Source organism: Salmo salar, chromosome ssa24 (assembly GCF_905237065.1).
Source record: "Salmo salar chromosome ssa24, Ssal_v3.1, whole genome shotgun sequence".
Taxonomy (NCBI): domain Eukaryota; kingdom Metazoa; phylum Chordata; class Actinopteri; order Salmoniformes; family Salmonidae; genus Salmo; species Salmo salar.
In genome coordinates this window covers 25840329-25863048 of record NC_059465.1, presented here as the reverse complement: position 1 = coordinate 25863048, position 22720 = coordinate 25840329, and positions in this window count along the sequence as shown.

Here is a 22720-nt window from a genome sequence, read left to right as displayed (position 1 = left end):
ATCTTTGAAAGACAGGGTCCTGAAAAAGGAAAGATACTTTTTTTTGCTGAGTTTAGATGCTAAATAATTGTATTGTAAACACACACAATCTATTCACTCTCTGTGTTTGCTGAGCTGCATCTTCAATTCCAGCTTTGTTTTTTCAACAGTGATACTTTGTCGGGTGGTGAACAGAGCTCCAGCAGTTGGATTCAGTGTCCAAATAGCTAATCAATAACTGTACTGTCAAAACTCTGCTCATAAAATTTGCAAGGTTGCTAATGAAGCAGCACTCCTAGCAACAGTAGACTGGGTAGTTCCTCACATTAGTTAGTTAGCTTAAATTTCAAAATGTTGAAATAGTAATAGTAATAGCAAGCTAGCAAAGCTAATCTCCAGTGCTCCTTCCCATCTATGCGCTCACTTCCTCAGAGAATGAACAGTCAACTGCGTGTGCTCGAAATATAATTTTTTTGTGGGGAATCAAAAATGACTTTAGAAAACTACTTTGACGCCGCCTCCTAAAGTACCACCGTACACAGAAAGGCTGGTTTTAGGCAGCACTACAAAGGCAGGGCAGGCCAGGGCTCATGTTTGGAGTATTCATTGCGGTGCGTAATGCAGTGTAGCCTCGCTTGTTTTACACCATCCCAAAAGGGCAAAAGACTCAGGGCTGAGACAAAATCATTCGGGCTGAAGTCCCGAAAGCCCGGGTCTGGTGATGTCAATGGGTAGCACATCTGGTGAACAGGTCAGTGTTCCATAGCCACAGGCAAAACAGCAGAAACTGGATCAGCAGTAAGACCAGGTGGACTGGGGACAGCCAGGAATCATCAGGCCAGATAGTCCTTAGGCATGGTCCTAGGGCTCAGGTCCTCCCAGAGGGAAGAGAGAGCGAGAGAGAGAGAGGAGAATTAGAGGGAACATACTTAAGTTCACAAAGGACACCAGATAAGACAGGAGAGTTTCACCAGATAGGACAGACTGACCCTAGCCCCCCAGCACATGGACTATTTCAGCATAGATACACTGTAAAAAATGAGTTGTTGAATATATTTAAAATATTATAGGCAACAAAATTACACATAATATTACTGAGTATTTTAAGTATTTTTATTTTAACTGAATGATTGATCCTATTATATACTTATTGTTACATGATATATTAATTTAGACCAACTCAGAAAGGTTAGCATTTTTACTTTGGCTTTACTCAATCAGATCACTTAAGAGAAAAGGTATCAGGAGGCCAGGAATACTTGAAAACATCAATGGTTTGCAAAACAGTTCTTATTAAATAGTACAAAAGCAGTACAAAAGCAGCAGCAATAATTCTGAAATTATTAGTTGACAAATTGCAGAATTGCAATCAACATTGCAGGTACGTCCTGATTGCTGCAGGTAAGCAAAACTGTAGAATTAGGAACTAGAACACTAACACTAGTAATAATAGGATCTCTGTGGGCAGAACCATCTACTTAGAAGAGAGAATGGAACTTCAACTCCATAGACTTCATAAGGACCCAAATATTATCATAGTAACCATAGATAACTAAACAAATGGGGGCTCATGGAGGCTTAAATAGCTCGTGTTTGCACTGTCTCAGCTGGTTCGCCAGGCTCTGTGGGTTCGTCGGGCTTCTACGCCCCCAACCGGCTTGTACGGCGCCCATGCCTTGGCCGGCCCATCAGGCTCGCCGGGTGGTGCTCCTAGAGGGGGGGGGGTACTGTCACGCCTGCTCCCGCTCCCTTTCCCCCTCCCTGGTTACCAACATTACGGCAACTGCGCTCATTAGACTCACCTGGACTCCTTCACTTTGTTGATTTACCCCTGAAAATCTGTCTGTTCCTTGGTTGTGTCCCTGTGTCTGCATTATTCCATATTGTGTTTGTTATGTGTTCCTGTCCAGACGCTGTTCGTGTTCCGTTTCATGTCCGTCAGCTAATTCAACTCCCTGTACCTGCTTCTCATCTTGAGTCGCTCCCTTACATTAATTGGCAGACCAAACAGCCGATCTCTTTGTTTCTTAGGACCTGGAACTAGCATCTTTGTTTTTTCCGAGTTTAAAAGTAAAACAGTTGCCGTCATCCACTACCTTATGTCTGAAACACAGGCTTCCAGGGTAGACAATTTGGGGGCTTCACCATGTTTAATCGAAATGTACAGCTGTGTTGTGTCTGCATAGCAGGGAAAGTTGACATTGTTTTTATCCGAATGACATCACTGAGATGTGGAATATACAGTGAAAACAATTGTGGTCTTAAAACGGAACCTTGAGGTACCCCGAAACTTACCACTGATTTGTCAGAGGACAAATCATCCACAGAGACAAACTAATATCTTTCTGACAGATAAGATCTAAACCAGGCAAAAACGTGTCCATGTAGGCTAATTACAGTATCCAATCTCTCCAAAAGATTGTGATGATCGATGGTGTCAAAAGTGGCACGAAGGTCTAGGAGCATGAGGACAGATGCAGAGCCTTGGTCTGATGCCAATGAAAGGTCATTTACCACCTTCGCGAGTGCAGTCTCAGTACTATGATGTGGTCTAAAACCAGACTGGAGAGTTTTGTATACATTATTTTTCTTCATGAAGGCAGTGAGTAGCTGTTCAACAACTTTTTCTGAAGGTTTTGAGAAGAATGGGAGATGTGATATAGTTGATTTTATTTTCCGGGTCAAGGTTTGGCTTTTTCAGGAGAGGCTTTATTACTGCCACTTTTAGTGAGTTTGGTACACATCCGGAGGATAGGGAGCCATTTATTATGTTCAACGTAAGAGGTCCAAGCACCGGAAGTAGCTCTTTCAGTCATTTATTCTGGTGTGTTGGCAGCAGCCCACTAATTGACCACAACTGATCTTAATGAGTGCTTGTTTCCTTTGAAATGGGGTCTATTTTTAGACAAAAATGAACAGCTTTGTATGCATACAAAAATATGGCATTTTAGCTCCATCCTGGTCTGTGTTTTGTGTAGGCTTACCCTAGGGTGACGATTTGATAACCGTGTAAATCTCTCTCGGACAAGGTGACTTTTATCAATATATTTGCCTGTATTTATCCCAAACAAATGAAATGCTAATTAGCTGCTCATGTTCCTGTTTCCTGTTTCCGGTCACAACTTGCAGACTTGTTTACGCTGCTGTGCGTTTTTGTTGCCGATCTTACTTTGATACCTGACGGTTTTTTACTTTTTCATTACCGTATATTTTTACTTTTTCCCTCACTCAACTTTTTTCATTCAACTTTTTCACCCCGGAGGTTTTATCTGGACATGGTTCGTCAGGACTTCAAACAGCCGAAGCTAAGTAACATTAACATGATGCCTTCTAATTGCAGTCGTTGTACTTATAATATACAGGAGAACGATCGCCTTACGGCAAGGATAGCTGTGCTGCAAGCCCAGCTTCAGACGCGATCGTTAGGCAAGGGTAATTTCAGTGTAGGAAAGGATGAAACAGCGTCTGTGCCACCAGTAAGTACAGATAGTAACGTTAGTATAAACCCCCTCGCACGGTCCCCGCAGCCGGACATCTTTCTCATGGCTTCTGGAGGGAAACGCTGTAGGAATGCTCAACCGGTGTCGCTTATTCAGCCGACAGAAACTTTCAACCGGTTCTCCCCATTAAGCGAGTCGGAGTCGGAGGCCGAGACTTCTCTGGTCTCTACTCCTCCCGTTGTGGGGTCTGAGACGCCCGACGGCTCCCACCATTAGCTCTGACAAATTGAAAACCCTAGTCATTGGCGACTCCATTACCCGCAGTATTAGACTTAAAACTAATCATCCAGCGATCATACACTGTTTACCAGGGGGCAGGGCTACCGACGTTAAGGCTAATCTAAAGACGGTGCTGGCTAAAGCTAAAACTGGCGAGTGTAGAGAGTATAGAGATATTGTTATCCACGTCGGCACCAACGATGTTAGGATGAAACAGTCAGAGGTCACCAAGCGCAACATAGCTTCAGCGTGTAAATCAGCTAGAAAGATGTGTCGGCATCGATTAATTGTCTCTGGCCCCCTCCCAGTTAGGGGGAGTGATGAGCTCTACAGCAGAGTCTCACAACTCAATCGCTGGTTGAAAACTGTTTTCTGCCCCTCCCAAAAGATAGAATTTGTAGATAATTGGCCCTCTTTCTGGGACTCACCCACAAACAGGACCAAGCCTGGCCTGTTGAGGAGTGACGGACTCCATCCTAGCTGGAGGGGTGCTCTCATCTTATCTACGAACATAGACAGGGCTCTAACTCCTCTAGCTCCACAATGAAATAGGGTGCAGGCCAGGCAGCAGGCTGTTAGCCAGCCTGCCAGCTTAGTGGAGTCTGCCACTAGCACAGTCAGCGTAGTCAGCTCAGCTTTCCCCATTGAGACCGTGTCTGTGCCTCGATCTAGGTTGGGCAAAATTAAAAATGGCGGTGTTCGCTTTAGCAATCTCACTAGTATAAAGACCTCCTCCATTCCTGCCATTATTGAAAGAGATTGTGATACCTCACATCTCAAAATTGGGTTACTTAATGTTAGATCCCTCACTTCCAAGGCAGTTATAGTCAATGAACTAATCACTGATAATAATCTTGATGTGATTGGCCTGACTGAAACATGGCTTAAGCCTGATGAATTTACTGTGTTAAATGAGGCCTCACCCCCAGGTTACATTAGTGACCATACCCCCCGTGCATCCGGCAAAGGCGGAGGTGTTGCTAACATTTACGATAGCAAATTTCAATTTACAAAAAAACCAACAATGACGTTTCGTCTTTTGAGCTTCTAGTCATGAAATCTATGCAGCCTACTCACTCACTTTTTATAGCTACTGTTTATAGGCCTCCTGGGCCATATGCAGTGTTCCTCACTGAGTTCCCTGAATTCCTATCGGATCTTGTAGTCATAGCAGATAATATTCTAATTTTTGGTGACTTTAACATTCACATGGAAAAGTCCACAGACCCACTCCAAAAGGCTTTCGGAGCCATCATCGACTCAGTGGGTTTTGTCCAACATGTCTCTGGACCTACTCACTGCCACAGTCATACTCTGGACCTAGTTTTGTCCCATGGAATAAATGTTGTGGATCTAAATGTTTTTCCTCATAATCCTGGACTATCGGACCACCATTTTATTACGTTTGCAATTGCAACAAATAATCTGCTCAGACCCCAACCAAGGAGCATTAAAAGTCGTGCTATAAATTCTCAGACAACCCAAAGATTCCTTGATGCCCTTCAGACTGCCTCTGCCTACCCAAGGACGTCAGAGGACAAAAATCAGTTAACCACCTAACCGAGGAACTCAATTTAACCTTGCGAAATACCCTAGATGCAGTTGCACCCCTAAAAACTAAAAACATCTGTCATAAGAAACTAGCTCCCTGGTATACAGAAAATACACGAGCTCTGAAGCAAGCTTCCAGAAAATTGGAACGGAAATGGCGCCACACCAAACTGGAAGTCTTCCGACTAGCTTGGAAAGACAGTACCGTGCAGTATCGAAGAGCCCTTACTGCTGCTCGATCATCCTATTTTTCCAACTTAATTGAGGAAAATAAGAACAATCCGAAATTTCTTTTTGATACTGTCGCAAAGCTAACTAAAAAGCAGCCTTCGCAAATGGAGGATGGCTTTCACTTCAGCAGTAATAAATTTATGAACTTCTTTGAGGAAAAGATCATGATCATTAGAAAGCAAATTACAGACTCCTCTTTAAATCTGGGTATTCCTCCAAAGCTCCATTGTCCTGAGTCTGCACAACTCTGCCAGGACCTAGGATCAAGGGAGATACTAAAGTGTTTTAGTACTATATCTCTTGACGCAATGATGAAAATAATCATGGCCTCCAAACCCTCAAGCTGCATACTGGACCCTATTCCAACTAAACTACTGAAAGAGCTGCTTCCTGTGCTTGGCCCTCCTATGTTGAACATAATAAACGGCTCTCTATCCACCGGATGTGTACCAAGCTCACTAAAAGTGGCAGTAATAAAGCCTCTCTTGAAAAAGCCGAATCTTGATCCAGAAATTATAAAAAACTATCGGCCTATATCGAATCTTCCATTCCTCTCCAAAATTTTAGAAAAAGCTGTTGCACAGCAACTGACTGCCTTCCTGAAGACAAACAATGTATACGAAACGCTTCAGTCTGGTTTTAGACCCCATCATAGCACTGAGACTGCACTTGTGAAGGTGGTAAAGGACCTTTTAATGACGTCAGACCGAGGCTCTGCATCTGTCCTCGTGCTCCTAGATCTTAGTGCCGCTTTTGATACCATCGATCACCACATTCTTTTGGAGAGATTGGAAACCCAAATTGGTCTACATGGACAAGTTCTGGCCTGGTTTAGATCTTATCTGTCGGAAAGATATCAGTTTGTCTCTGTGAATGGTTTGTCCTCTGACAAATCAATTGTAAATTTCGGTGTTCCTCAAGGTTCCGTTTTAGGACCGCTATTGTTTTCACTATATATTTTACCTCTTGGGGATGTCATTCGAAAACATAATGTTAAATTTCACTGCTATGCGGACGACACACAGCTGTACATTTCAATGAAACATGGTGAAGCCCCAAAATTGCCCTCGCTAGAAGCCTGTGTTTCAGACATAAAGAAGTGGATGGCTGCAAACTTTCTACTTTTAAACTCGGACAAAACAGAGATGCTTGTTCTAGGTCCCAAGAAACAAAGAGATCTTCTGTTGAATCTGACAATTAATCTGGATGGTTGTACAGTCGTCTCAAATAAAACTGTGAAGGACCTCGGCGTTACTCTGGACCCTGATCTCTCTTTTGAAGAACATATCAAGACTGTTTCAAGGACAGCTTTTTTCCATCTACGTAACATTGCAAAAATCAGAAATTTTCTGTCCAAAAATGACGCAGAAAAATTTATCCATGCTTTTGTTACTTCTAGGCTGGACTACTGCAATGCTCTACTTTCCGGCTACCCGGATAAAGCACTAAATAAACTTCAGTTAGTGCTAAATACGGCTGCTAGAATCCTGACTAGAACCAAAAAATTTGATCATATTACTCCAGTGTTAGCCTCCCTACACTGGCTTCCTGTTAAGGCAAGGGCTGATTTCAAGGTTTTACTGCTAACCTACAAAGCATTACATGGGCTTGCTCCTACCTATCTTTCCGATTTGGTCCTGCCGTACATACCTACACGTACGCTACGGTCACAAGACGCAGGCCTCCTAATTGTCCCTAGAATTTCTAAGCAAACGGCTGGAGGTAGGGCTTTCTCCTATAGAGCTCCATTTTTATGGAATGGTCTGCCTACCAATGTGAGAGACGCAGACTCAGTCTCAACCTTTAAGTCTTTACTGAAGACTTATCTCTTCAGTAGGTCCTATGATTAAGTATAGTCTGGCCCAGGAGTGTGAAGGTGAACGGAAAGGCTGGAGCAACGAACCGCCCTTGCTGTCTCTGCCTTGCCGGTTCCCCTCTTTCCACTGGGATTCTCTGCCTCTAACCCTTTTACAGAGGATGAGTCACTGGCCTACTGGTGTTCTTCCATGCCGTCCATGGGAGGGGTGCGTCACTTGAGTGGGTTGAGTCACTGACGTGGTCTTCCTGTCTGGGTTGGCGCCCCCCTTGGGTTGTGCCATGGCGGAGATCGTTGTGGGCTATACTCGGCCTTGTCTTAGGACGGTAAGTTGGTGGTTGGAGACATCCCTCTAGTGGTGTGGGGGCTGTGCTTTGGCAAAGTGGGTGGGGTTATATCCTGCCTGTTTGGCCCTGTCCGGGGTATCATCGGATGGGGCCACAGTGTCTTCTGATCCCTCCTGTCTCAGCCTCCAGTATTTATGCTGCAGTAGTTTATGTGTCGGGGGGCTAGGGTCAGTCTGTTACATCTGGAGTATTTCTCTTGTCTTATCCGGTGTCCTGTGTGTATTTAAATATGCTCTCTCTAATTCTCTCTTTCTCTCTTTCTGTCTTTCTCTCGGAGGACCTGAGCCCTAGGACCATGCCTCAGGACTACCTGGTATGATGACTCCTTGCTGTCCCCAGTCCACCTGGCCGTGCTGCTGCTCCAGTTTCAACTGTTCTGCCTGCGGCTATGGAACCCTGACCTGTTCACCGGACGTGCTTGTTGCACCCTCGACAACTACTATGATTATTATTATTTGACCATGCTGGTCATTTATGAACATTTTAACATTTTAACATTTTGACCATGTTCTGTTATAATATCCAGCCTGCACAGCCAGAAGAGGACTGGCCACCCCTCATAGCCTGGTTCCTCTCTAGGTTTCTTCCTAGGTTTTTGGCCTTTCTAGGGAGTTTTTCCTAGGGAGTTTTTCCTAGCCACCGTGCTTCTTTCACATGCTTTGCTTGCTGTTTGGGGTTTTAGGCTGGGTTTCTGTACAGCACTTTGAGAATATCAGCTGATGTACGAAGGGCTATATAAAAATAAATTTGATTTGAAATTTGATGTGGCAGCTACAGAACTACAAATGCCATGATGATCTGAACGAGATTGCCAAATCGAGGCAAAGGTAAGAATCTCTGCATTAACGATCTAATCTTAGCTAAATGTAGCAATGAATAAATTGGCAAAATTTCTTTAAATGTACTTGTTAGCAAAGGTGTCAGTTAGAGATGATGTGCAGGAGCTTGTAGGGATTTGTAGTCTTGCATGATGTCTACTTTGATTTTAATTAGCATTTTATAATCTGAGTAAATAAAGCCGAATATATTGATAAAAGTCACCTTGTCCGAGAGAGATTTACATGGTTATCAAAACTGCAGGGTAAGCCTACCCGAAACACAGCCTTTATTTAAGTGTTTCTACAATCCCCTATGAGAAAATGAATGGTGGGAAGAACAGTTTGAATCATTTCCCTGTTTGACCGCTAGGTTTTATGGGTATTATGACACCTCCACTGTTGTGCTCTATTACGGTATCTTTACTTTTACTCAAGTATGACAATTGGGAACTTTTCCTAACCACTGCCAATGGGAAATAAAAAATGTATGTTCCAACAACTTCCAAGGAACCAAATGTGCTAGCTGGGTACGGATATTATTATGACGCATATATTATCATATTTTCTTGACTATCTGTCATGTGTTAGTTAATCCATCAATGCCCACGTGACAGCTGTCTTAAGTCTCTAACCAGGGATTTCTGTTGACTGTTCATTTGGAACTTGTATTGCAAGTTTGGAGTTACGTCAAGCTCCCCATTCTCTATGAAGTAGTACAGTCAGCTGTGGCTGAATGTGCTGTGCATTTCAGCATTACAGCTCATCCACAACACAACACTGGGGAGTCCAGGAGATCTGAAGGCCCAGCGCTAACAGCGTCCTGTCACTGGATCCTGGAACCTGGGCTGGAACAGATAGAGCAATTAGCCCTGAGAGAACATGTTTATCTGTGACAGCAAAGCAGACTCCCAATGTATGTATCCTAATAGGCTATTTCACAGAACTCATTTTGGGGGAACGTGTGTGCTTCCGTTTCTCTATCCAATTAGGAGAGGATATCCTCTCTTCAGCATTTATTAGACCTACTCAGTATTCTTTACGCTGCTATCAGTTTCGATAACTAGACTGCACAAAGAGCAAATGCTCCATTTGGTGTGATTTGTTGCCTCGCTTGACCACTTCTTTGTCTGGGGCCAGAACGAGGGCTGGCTGGTTAAGCGGTGTGGAATGGGGCAGCCCCGCTGTTTTATCAAGTCTGCTGAATCTGTAATGAAATAAGTGGGGATGGTAGTGACGCCGGGAGTGAAGGAGGAGAGGGAAAGCAAAACAGACTGCCATATTTCAACCTGGTCTCAGAGCATTTTGTATTATTCTGTATGTAAATCTGTTTCATTTAGTATGATATGTTACGTTTCGTATGGTATGTATTCATTTGTGGATGTCCATCACCCATTTACTATGATACGTTACGATTTCCAATTCGTATTATATGTTACAAATTTGCAAAATGTACAATATGTTACGAATTTGCAAAACATATGGTATGTTTTGAATTCTAGCTAGCTGGCTAGGTAGCTAATATTATCTACTGTAGCTGGCTAACATTAGCTAGGCTAGGGGTTAGGATTAGGAGTTAGGGGAAGGGTTAAGGTTAAGGTTAGGGTTAGGGGAAGGGTTAGCTAACATGCTAAGTAGGGGAAAGTAGGTAAAAAGTAGTAAGTAGTTGAAAAGTGGCTAATTAGCTAAAATTGTCCGTGATGAGATTTAAACTTGCACCCTATGGGTTGCTAGATGTTCATGTTATACGGCCATTCATCCATCTCGACCAACCACGCTACAAAACTTAACATACTGTATCATGAGTGTCCCAGATTTACATTTACTATGTTACCTCTAGTCTATGAGACCAGGCTGCTTATTTGAATCATTTAAGCAAGACCCAATTATGGCAGGGCTTCATGTGTAGGAAACGGCCTGTTTTAAAGGCAGCACAAATCAATGAGCATAGTGATGTGTTTGACAGAAATGCCTGTTAGTGTGTATAGCAGTGCTCGAGGATCATTACACACCCTGTATCCAATACATTATCACCAAAATGGAGGAATGAAAATAAAGAGAAGTGGGGAGGCAGGGTGGGAGCACTGGACCATCTGTATCATGGGCTGTGACTGCTCTTTTTGAGCCTGATAGCAGCACAGCAACTCTATTTCTAGCCCTTTAAAGGCTTCCAAAGTGCCTGCAACGCTCTTAGGCATAATATACTAGGATTCTAGCATCTTATTTGCATGATTCTACGACATCATACTGTATTTAATCTAATATCAAATTACAAATGGGGATGGTTTCGAGGATTGGCTCTAAACCCCCTGGGAGTGAGAGCAAGCTAAAACCTATTAGATTTGATCAGGCTAGAGCTCATGATACTCTACAAAGACCTTTGACATAACTGCCAAAATCCTTCAGTTTGTCATTGCATCAAGAAGCATTAAGACCCATCTGTAATGTTTTGGATGTAATAACTCTGGAGATTTCTCTCAGTCGTCCAACTCTGGGCTGCCTGAGTTCAGCACCAGTGCTCCCCCACTGGGCACACACTGGTTGAATCAACGTTGTTTCCACGTCATTTCAATGAAATTACGTTCAACCAACGTGGAGTAGAGGTTGAATTGACGTCTGTGCCGAGTGGGCCCTCTCCCTCCCTGCCTGCCCGAGGAGGCCATCTGGCCCAGCCACTGTCTGGCTGGTGACGAGCCATTGGGCCAGCGTGTCGAACACATCGCTCTATATTGGCCTGGCAGCCTGTTGATCCCCTCAACAGAACATTTCCACTTGTACAGACCAGCTGTGCAGGCAGGCACAATAAGGAGCATCATGAATAAAATTATCATTTCAAATTATACAGTATGAGGCTGAGATGAACTATGGAGGAAATTATCCATTGCTGTGTTTGTCGCCTGGCTCGGCCTTCAACTCTGAGAGAGAGGACACTGGAGATTGAGCAGCAACTGTGAGAACTTGTCAGAGTGAATTAAAGAAGGTTTGGGGCTACGGACTTACTGCCCGGGAACCGGAAATGAGAGGAGCCTCCAGACTCCAGACCAACTGGCTGGGGAAAAAAACATACCACTCAATTCAGGGTCCACTGGCCTGTTCTCTTAGCTTCACTGATCACGAGACCTGCAGACTCCAGCCGAAGAAAGACGTCAGGAAACTGTCAAGTATCCATTCACTGGGCTATATTAAATGCAGGCTACACCTGCTGTTGAAAGTGTGACAGCCAAGGATTCTTAAAGTAGAGTTAAATGTATGCAAGGATAATGGGTTGCAGTAACTTAACCTCTCTATCCCATCTCCAAAGTTAGCCGCCTCCGTACCTACCTACCTACCTACCCACCCACCCACCACCTACCCACCTACCCACCTACCCACCCACCCACCCACCCACCCACCACCCACCCACCCACCCACCCACCCACCACCCACCCACCCACCCACAGCACCCACCCACCCACCCACCCACCCACCCACCCACAGCACCCACCCACCCACCCACCCACCCACAGCACCCACCTACAGTACCCTACCACCCACAGTATCCACCGACCGACCGACCGACCGACCGACCGAACGACAACGACCGACCGACCACCACCACCCACCCACCACCCACCTACCCACCCACCCACCCACCACCACCCACCACCCACCCACCCACAGTACCCACCCACCTACAGACCACCCACAGCACCCACCCACCCACCCACCCACCCACCCACCCACCTATCACCACCTACCTCTACCCACAGTACCGACCCACAGTACCCACCCACCCACAGTACCCCACCACCCACAGCACCCACCCACAGTACCCACCTACCCACCCACAGTGCCCACCCACCCACCCACCTACATACCCACAGTACCCACCTACCACCCACCCACAGTACCCACCACCTAACCACCATCCAACAGACCACCACAGGCCACCCACCACCCACCCCCCACCACCCACCCACCCACAGTGCCCACCCACCCACCACCCACACACCCACACCCACAGCACACCACCCACCCACAGCACCCACCCACCCACCCACCCACCCACCCACCCACCCACCCACCCACCCACCCACCCACCCACCCACCCACCCACCACTTACATACCCACAGTACCCACCCACAGTACCCACCTTCCCACACACCCACAGCACCCACCCACAGCACCAACCCACCCACCCACCCACCCACCCACCCACCCCACCCACCACCCACCCACACACCCACAGTACCCGCCCACAGCACCCACCCACCCACCCACAGTACCCACCCACAGTGCCCACCCACCCACACACCCACAGCACCCACCCACAGTACCCACCCACCCACCCACAGCACCCACCCACTCACCCACACACCCACAGCACCCACCCACAGCACCCACCCACCCGCCCACCCGGCCCACCCCCACCCACCGCACCACCACCCACCGCGCGCCAGCACCACAGTGCCCAGCACAACAACAAATACCAACAGAACACACACACACACCCCACAGCGCCCGCCCACAGCGCCGACCCAACACAATACAAATGTACCTACCTACAGTACCTACCTACTTACCTACATACCTACAGCACCTACCTACAGTACCTACCTACATACCTACAGTACCTATCTACATACCTACAGTACCTAGCTACCTACCTAGCTACCTACCTACCCTACCCCTCTGTGGAGAAGCCTGGCTGGCCATTGAGCCCCAGCCCAGCCATCCCCTCATCTATCAGTGACACCACTGGCTGACAGAGCACTTATTCACACTCACTCATGAATATTCAATTTACTCCCACTTCAAGGGTACAAAATATCTATCTATATACAAGAGAGAGAAGGAGAGACATCCCTCTTTCTTTCTCTCCCTCTCTCCCCCCCTCTATATCTCTCTCTCTCTGTCTCTCTCTCTGTCTCTCTCTCTCCCTTCACTTTCTCTCTCTCTTGCCTCAGCTTGCATAGCCAAAACACAGCAAGCAAATGTGGGCTCTAATTTCATGTGCACGTTTCATTAGAGGTGTCGACCAGTAGACATTTTTCCTGACACTTTGAGCAACTCCACACAATCCTGCACCGTTTGCTGAAAAAAGAATCCCATTTGTCCTTTGTCAGCACAAACACTTTAATTTGATGCTTTCACTCTTGAGTAAGCAGCAGATCTCCTCAGAAGCCCTCAGAGACACAGGAAATGCATTTGGGTCCTTTCCTCTACCCCATCAGCAGCTCACCAAATACTACATGGCCTCTATGTTTTATAAATCATTTGAATCGTGCATAAGTGGAAATACTGTAGAGGGCAAAAGTGCAGGTGTGTCAGTTTTCAAGTGGCCAAAACATCACAATAACTATGTCTTACTTTATAAAATGGCTTTCGGTATGCTTAACTGGATTCAGTAAAAAAAATATATGGTATGCTATACTGCATTCAGGAGAAGAAAAAAAATGCTGCATTCAGTAAAATATATAAAATATATATATATGGTATGCTATACTGAATTCAGTAAAATCTATACAGTATGCTTTGCTGCATTTAGTTAAAAAATATATACAGTATGCTATACTGCATTCAGTTTCAAAATATACTGTATGAAAGTAATAATGTTCTGTATCATGTTTTATATTATTAAATTAGGAAACATTGACATACAGCACTGATTGTAACAGTGATTGCATTTATGATCTCAGAAAGACTGAGCTGTACATGTTTGGTTTTTCTCATCATAGGAAGTATACAACTGAGATGTGTCACGGTTGTCGTCGGTGAATGAGGACCAAAACGCAGCAGGTACGTGAATGCTCATCTTGATTTTTAATTATCTTCAAAAATGAACATACAAAATAACAAAAACGAAAAACGAACAACTAACAAACAGTCTGGCAAAGCAAAGCTCAACACAGAACAATTCCCCACAACCCCAAAGACAAACACACACACCTATATAGGACTTCCAATCAAAGGCAACTATACACACCTGCCTTCAATTGGAAGTCCCAATCATCAACCCAACATTTAACAAACACAAACATGCCACGTCCTGACCAAAACTAAAACACTAGCTCCATCTGCTGGTCAGGACGTGACAGTACCCCCCCCCCCCCTCAAGGTGCAGACCCCGGAATGCACCTAAAAAAGAAAAACAAGAAAATCCCCAATACCCCAACAAACAATAACCCCTAAACCATAAGGGAGGGAAGGGAGGGTGGCTGCCGTCAACGACGGCACTGTGCTACACCCTCCCTCCCCAACCCACCTATCCTGGAGGTGGCTCAGGTGCAGGCCGTTCCAGGCTGTCGGGGCAGTCTGGCAACTCGGGACAGTCTGGCAACTCGGGACAGTCGGGGCAGTCTGGCAACTCGGGACAGTCGGGGCAGTCTGGCAACTCGGGACAGTCGGGGCAGTCTGGCAACTCGGGACAGTCGGGGCAGTCTGGCAACTCGGGACAGTCGGGGCAGTCTGGCCACTCCGGCAGGTCAGGGCAGTCTGGCCACTCCGGCAGGTCAGGGCAGTCTGGCCACTCCGGCAGGTCAGGGCAGTCTGGCCACTCCGGCAGGTCAGGGCAGTCTGGCCACTCCGGCAGGTCAGGGCAGTCTGGCCACTCCGGCAGTTCAGCGCAGTCTGGCCACTCCGGCAGTTCAGCGCAGTCTGGCCACTCCGGCAGTTCAGCGCAGTCTGGCCACTCCGGCAGTTCAGCGCAGTCTGGCCACTCCGGCAGTTCAGCGCAGTCTGACCTCTCTGGCGACTGTTGACTGGCGGGCAGCTCTGACGACTGTTGACTGGCGGGCAGCTCTGACGACTGTTGACTGGCGGGCAGCTCTGACGACGACTGTTGACTGGCGGGCAGCTCTGACGACGACTGTTGACTGGCGGGCAGCTCTGATGACGACTGTTGACTGGCGGGCAGCTCTGATGACGACTGTTGACTGGCGGGCAGCTCTGACGACGACTGTTGACTGGCGGGCAGCTCTGACGACGACTGTTGACTGGCGGGCAGCTCTGATGACGACTGTTGACTGGCGGGCAGCTCTGATGACGACTGTTGACTGGCGGGCAGCTCTGACGACGACTGTTGACTGGCGGGCAGCTCTGATGACAACTGTTGACTGGCGGGCAGCTCTGATGACGACTGTTGACTGGCGGGCAGCTCTGATGATGACTGTTGACTGGCGGGCAGCTCTGATGACTGTTGACTGGTGAGGCTGGGTTTACGCACTTGTAGCCTGGTGCGTGGTGCTGGTACTGGGCTTACCAGATTATTAACACGCACCTCCAGGCTAGTGCGGGGAGCGGGAACAGGACGAGTCGGACTGGGTTGACGCACTTCCGGGTTCGCACGAGAGACAGGAGCTGGAAACCCAGGGCTATGGAGGCGCACAGTCGGTCTTGATCTTACCTCCTGCACAACCCGTCTTGGCTGGATGGAACTAGTAGCCCTGTACGAGCGGGGTGCTCGTACAGGGCAGACTGGGCTGTGCAGGGGCCTGATGGTAGCCGTGCGTAGAGCGGGAGTTGGGTAGCCTGGTCCTCGGAGGCGTACCGGCGACCAGATGCGCTGCGCAGGCATCCTCCTACCAGGCTGGATACCCGCTCTAGCACGGCACCTGCGAGGGGCTGGAATAACGCGCACCGGACTGTGCGTGCGTATGGGTGAGATAGTGCGCTCCTCAGCGACACATGGCGCTCTCCACCTCATACGCTCCTCCATATAACCACGGGTAGCTGGCTTCCGGCTCTTCCTATGCCTAGCCAAACTACCCGTGTGCCCCCCCCAAAAAAATTATTGGGGGTGCCTCTCGTGCTTCAACGCCAGTCTTGTCCCTCGGAAACGTTCCCGGTCCATGCCAGCCTTACTCCTTTCCCATCTCTCGCTTACCACCTGTCCCCATGGAAGGCGATCTTTACCGGCTTGGATCTCCTCCCAAGTGTAGGAGCCTTTTCCCTCCAAGATCTCCTCCCAAGTCCATTTCTCTCGTTTGTCATTCCTCTGCTCCTTCCTCTGCTGCTTGGTCCTGGAATGGTGGGTGATTCTGTCATAAAATAAGTCGTACTCATCCTTGAAAATGTCGTACTGGAGAGAAGAGGACCAAAACGCAGCAGGTATGTGCAGGCTCATCTTGATGTTTATTTATTTTCAAAATGAATGCCAAAATAACAAACCACAAGAATGAACGAACAACCAACAGTCTGGCAAAGCATAGGCTCAACACAGAACAATTCCCCACAACCCCAAAGACAAACACACACACCTATATAGGACTTCCAATCAAAGGCAACTATACACACCTGCCTTCAATTGGAAGTCCCAATCATCAACCCAACATTTAACAAACACAAACATGCCACGTCCTGACCAAAACTAAAACACTAGCTCCATCTGCTGGTCAGGACGTGACAAGATGTGAGCCCACTCCATACTCTGGGGTGATCCCTGCCAGGACCTGCAGTCTGAGAGGAGCTCAGATACAGTGAAGGTCATCAGGTTCATGAAGCTGCTCTCTGTCCATCTTCTCTCTCTCCTTCCTTCTTTCCCCTTTAGTGTTTCTACGATGACTGGAACACCGTGCTTCTGAAACTCTTAAGAAATGCGATCATTTAGCAGACGCTTTGATCCAAAACAACTTCCAATTAACAGTGACTCATTTAAAGTGTAGCCCATATGGGAATCAAACCCATTGCCTCGGTGTTGCCACTTGCCAGCGCCGTACTCTAACCTACTGAGTCCTTAGGACCATGAACCATGTTCAATGTACAGTATATTCACACACACAGGGCTTATAGTACAGTATATACTGAAACCTCCAGCAGGTCTATGGGGAGTCGTGGATCTGTCACAGCACACTGAGCTGCCAAGCAGCTTACGCCCCTCTGCCCTGTCAGACACAGCCACAACATAGCCAGTGCCACTGTCTGACACAGTTCCACCACACAGCCTGTCAACCACAGCCAATCACTTCCTCTGCTTTATACATAGCATAACGTTACACACAGAGTGACAGAGGGTGGGGATATACTCATCAGCTGATATGTAATAACAGACCTACTATACAGTACCTGAACATGCCACTGAGATATTCAGTACCATTCAGTACCATTCCTACCGACATCACACATTCTATAGATTACCTGGACTATTAAGGTTCTAGGATTTCGTCTGTAATGAATATAGTAATGAGGGGTAGATGTTTGGCATTATAAAACTTGTCACGGTGTGCAGAATTGAAATCTCCCATTCTGACATGTATTTTATGGAAATCAGCATGTTACTCTCCAGGTGTGATGAGGCCTTAATTAGCTTTTGTGATGGCTGCTGTGCTGTGGGTTGCAGCACGAGGTGAGCCACGTCGCTGGGGCAATGAGCGGGCTAAGTGCAAACCTCTGTTCTCAGTAATTGCACAGCTGTTTCACAGTGTTGGCTAAAGGTAATTGTTTCCTCCCCATCTCATTCATATCTGCAGTAGTCTGTGACTGCATGTGACACAGTCAGAGGAGGTAAACCTGAACAGGGAAACCTGTCTCTCCTGTGATCTCCTGAGAAGTCTACAATAATATCTCATTATTGACTCACAAGCCAGTGCCACTGAGCATTGAGTCCTTATACAACAGCAGCACCTAGTGGACATGTGCATAATTTCAGCTGGGAATTGGTGGCTCTGAGGTAGTATAATATTGTCTGCAGTTAATCGTACATTTCTTAAGGTGTGGGAATTTCTTTCATAAATTTCAATCAAATCAGCGCTCTTCGATTTCTCAGTCAGAATTGATCATGTGTAGTGTATACTGTAGGTGGCAGGTGCTGGTCTTGTGGCCACTTACACGGTATATATACAACATCCTGCCACTTGGTGTCAGTGTGTCAATAGGAATAGCTGTCATGCTCTGTGACTGTCCAGTGCATAGCTCAGAGTTTAGTGATATCCTTATCACATTTTATATCTCATTATGTTTTTTACATCCACCAAGCCTGCAGTGACAAACTCAGTTCAGTGTCATTTTTCTTACTTGACAATAGAGATTTACTGTACCTGATAACCAGGAATAATAGTTCAAAATTGAGGGTGCAGTTAGAGAGTGACACATTTGATCATTTTTATATACATTATCATGTGCATACAATATTTTATTAAAGCGCCACGAAGCCATTCCATTAATCAGCTGTAGAGATCCCCACAATTTGATGGGGAAATCTGCACTTGACTAACTCATTCAAAATACGAAGTATCATGTGTTTTACTCAAGTGGGGTTCTTGGGGTGCCTGAAAAGTGGGGTCAGTGGACAGACCTTCACACATAACATCCACATGCCTCTCCTTTCTAACTGCAGCTCAACATATTATCCTCCAGGAATCCTCACAATGAGAGTCACCTCTTTATTATAAGAATTTGTTCTTTTTTTATACGTTCTTCAAGAATACAATTTCCAATGGAAAGCCTTTCATTTGGAGTGGCAGAGCGCACGAAGGGTATGATAGATGTGGACTGAAAGACATAATAGTTCACATTCAGAGAGAGAGCGAGAGCGAGAGAGAGAGAGAGAGAGAGAGAGAAATGTCAGAGATTAACAGATTACACAATTTCAATTATTGTTCTCAGACCATTCATCACACATCTCTATTGTGTATCTGTTTCTTAGCTATTCTACCTCAAAATCCTATTAAACCATCCCATAATAGGTTTGTATTGAAGTGGCATAGGGAGGAAGTGGCTGAACATAATGTCTTAACGCTCCCTGATTAGTTGCTGAGGACTACAACCGCCAGTTGAACAAGCTCACCACTTCAAGCTCACCACTTTTGGTTTTCCTTCATACAAAATGCGAAAGAAGCATTTCTATGAATTCAGGAAGTGGCCAAGGACCAAAGTTTGAGTTCAGTTTTAAACTTTAACATTTGTGATTTAAGTTTAGAATGTACGGTAGTCTCTATCGACAGATGTGGGGAGCTCTACGACTGACTGAGTGAGTCCACAGTAGAGTCCAGCACAGTTTACAGTATGCATTGATGCTTTTTAAGTCAAAAAGAGGTCTGAAATGAGCAGCGGTTTTAGGATATGTATAAGAGGTAAGTAAGGTCAGACACGGCTGTGGCTGAGTGCTCTGAGATAAAGCTAATAGCTAATGTTAGCCTGCACCAAGTGACTCCATCTGACCATCTCTGTCTCCCCCCCTTCTGTTTTTGTCTCAACCTAATGCCCCTACAACATTTATGGCGCTGCTTTTAAAGGCGGTCTCCATAGCGACGGTGTGAACCCCTCTCCCACACTGACCCTTTCCCCAGCAGAGGTTCTGATTGATGGTTAAAGGGGCGGTCATCAAGACTATCTGCTCTGGCCAGATTAGGCCGGACAAACATGCCCCCGAATGGCCGGCCAGGCAGGAATGTTTGTTAACGAGGTGAAATTCCACCATTTTCTGAACCGCAGATTTACAGACATGTACCCTTTAATAATTCCATAAATCTCATCTGAATGTATTCTTGTCTTTTGGTTATTTTTTAACCTTTGAATCATCTCTTAATCTGAATACAGGTTAGTCTTGTCTGTCAGAGGACTCACAATGTCGTTGTTAGAATTTGCCATATGGGCTCCCGAGTGGCGCAGTGGTCTAAGGCACCGCATCTCATTGCTAGAGGCATCACTACAAAGCCCTGATTCGATCCCGGCTGTAACACAACCGGCCATGATCGGGAGTCCCATAAGGCGGCCCACAATTGGTTTAGGGGAGGGTTTGGCCAGGGTAGGCTGTCATTGTAAAATAAGAATTTGTTCTTAACTGACTTGCCTAGTTAAATAACAACAAATAAAAGTTGCTTTTGCTTTGTAGACAATTCACTGGACTCTGGATGGTTAATTACTGCAGGGTACTAAATCAGGGTCACACAGAGTGTTAATTGGTAGTCTTAAACAAATCTACTTTAAAACAAAAGTATACACCTCACACACATGTTTATGGGTTTAAAAAAATAAGACACCTTTACCATGGATTTACCACTTCTATCATCTCTTTGGAAGATATCAGTCAGCAGCACATTGTAGTAAAAATCACTCTGTAATGGAGCGGCACAGCAAAACTGTGCAGGTATCCCCTCAACTCTCAACACATTGTTGCCCATTTTACATTCAAATCAAATCAAATTGTATTTGTCACATGCTTCGTAAAACAACAGATTACTTATGGGTCCTTTTCCAACAAATATTTGTTTATCTTTACATTATCTTTACATTAACTGTACATTATCTTTACATTAACTGTACATTAACTGTACATTATCTTTACGTTTTTGTAAGTCATTTGACACTTTGTTGCAACTCCAGATAGCGTTACGTATTACAGTTATGTACAGTTATGTAATACCATTCAGCTTCATCATATAGAATCTTATTGTTGAACAAGACAAAGACTTTGGGGGTGTCAGTATCCCAGGGTGCCTGGGCATGCTACTGTGGGCTGGTGCTTCTGGGAAAAGTGTTCATCCTCTCACCACATGTAGCTCACTGGCTCTTTGTCTCCTCTGATGTGAGCCTGCCGAGCCCACTGTTTGACGTTTCCATGCCGTTCTTACAACCCCCAGGTTGTCATGGAAATACACTGGGTGGCAGTTGCCACAAAGTTAGAGTGGAGGAAAGGGGAGAGACAAGATGGTGAAAGGGGGGGTCAATTATTCCTGGGCTCTTTTGTGTACTTCTGCGACATCATATTCAAATGTTGATTAAAAGAAGCTGTTGACTGCTTTACTATGGATATTTGTTGACACCAAGCTAAAGAAGGTGTGTCCAGAATATTCAGTGCAGTTCAGAAGTCTAAATGTTTTACTTTATTAGTTTTACAGTACATGGATGTCTTAATGACTGTAAATGTTTAATGTGATTCAGTCGCATTGATAAAATATGTTTGTAAGTGTAGTCATGGACTTTGTAAAACAGAGAAACTTGAATGGCCTCACAGTCTCTCTATCCCTATCCTAGTCTCTCCATCTAAGTAGAGCAGTGTTGACTTTGAAACAAGGCTGCTCTGAGGAAAAACCCACATTGGCCAGAGAAGGCGACTGAACACGTAGGCGTTTACATAGGGAGCCCAACACAACCAGCTTACAAAGCCTTCAAAAACACAGCATTCGGTACAGTGTAGACCAACAAACAACATAACATCTATTGTCTGTGTTGGTGTTATGTTTGTACTTGACGTGTGTATGAGTGAGTAGATGTGCTTGGGATGTACTGTATTTTCCCACTCCGAACCACAAGACAGACAGATATTTTTCCACCATTTCTAGTGTAATTTAGAACTGTAATCATTATGTCCTTCAGTTTGCGACATCCCAATAACAACATCACTGTTTTCAGACCTTCTCAGGTTCCTAACCTTGTCTGATGTATTGTACAGTATCTGACTAAAATCGATTGGGAAGTTACTGAAATACTGTCAGCAAATCAGTGACACTCTCGTCCCCATATCTACAATGACTGTCACGAATCCCAGCGAAGGTGGCTCCCCTGCCTGCTCGGGCGGCGCTCGGCGGTCATCGTCACCGGCCTACTAGCCGCCGCTGATCCCTTTTTCCTTTTCGTTTGGTATGTCTTATTGTTTGCACCTGTTCCTCATTTGGTTCTTTTGATTTTTGGTTATTTAAGCCTGGTTAGCCCGCCCAGGTTTGTGCGGGATTATTTAGCGTCAGGTTGTGTTTTTTATTTGGATGTGCTTGCGATCTACTATCGTTCTATTTTTATGCATGCTGTGCACCTGTTGTTTGGGCACTTTGCATTTTTCACGCCGGTTGTGTTGGCGTTGATCGTGTTGTGTTTTATTGAATAAACACACAGTTCCTTACCTCTGCTCTCTGCGCCTGACTCCTACCACCACTCCTAGCAACGACTGACAGAATCCCGCACCAGCTATGGAGGCAGCAGGAGCAGCCTCCCCTCCTCTCCCATCGATGGAGGAACGGGTCCTCCATCATACCACCATCCTCCACCGAATCGGCTCAGCGATGGACCAGATGATGGAGAGGATGGACCGATGGGAGAGGAGTGGCCTCCCTACCGCATCCCCAGCACCAATTCCCCCTCCACCATCTACCCCTCCACCGACTTCCGGACCCGGAGCCCTACGCCTGGCTCTCCCCAGGGAGTACGATGGAGCGGCGGCTGGGTGCCAGGGGTTCCTGCTACAGTTGGAGTTGTACCTGGCTACCGTTCGTCCGACTCCCTCGGGAGAGGAGAGCGTAAGCGTCCTCGTCTCCTGCTTAACGGGACGTGCCCTGGAGTGGGACAACGCA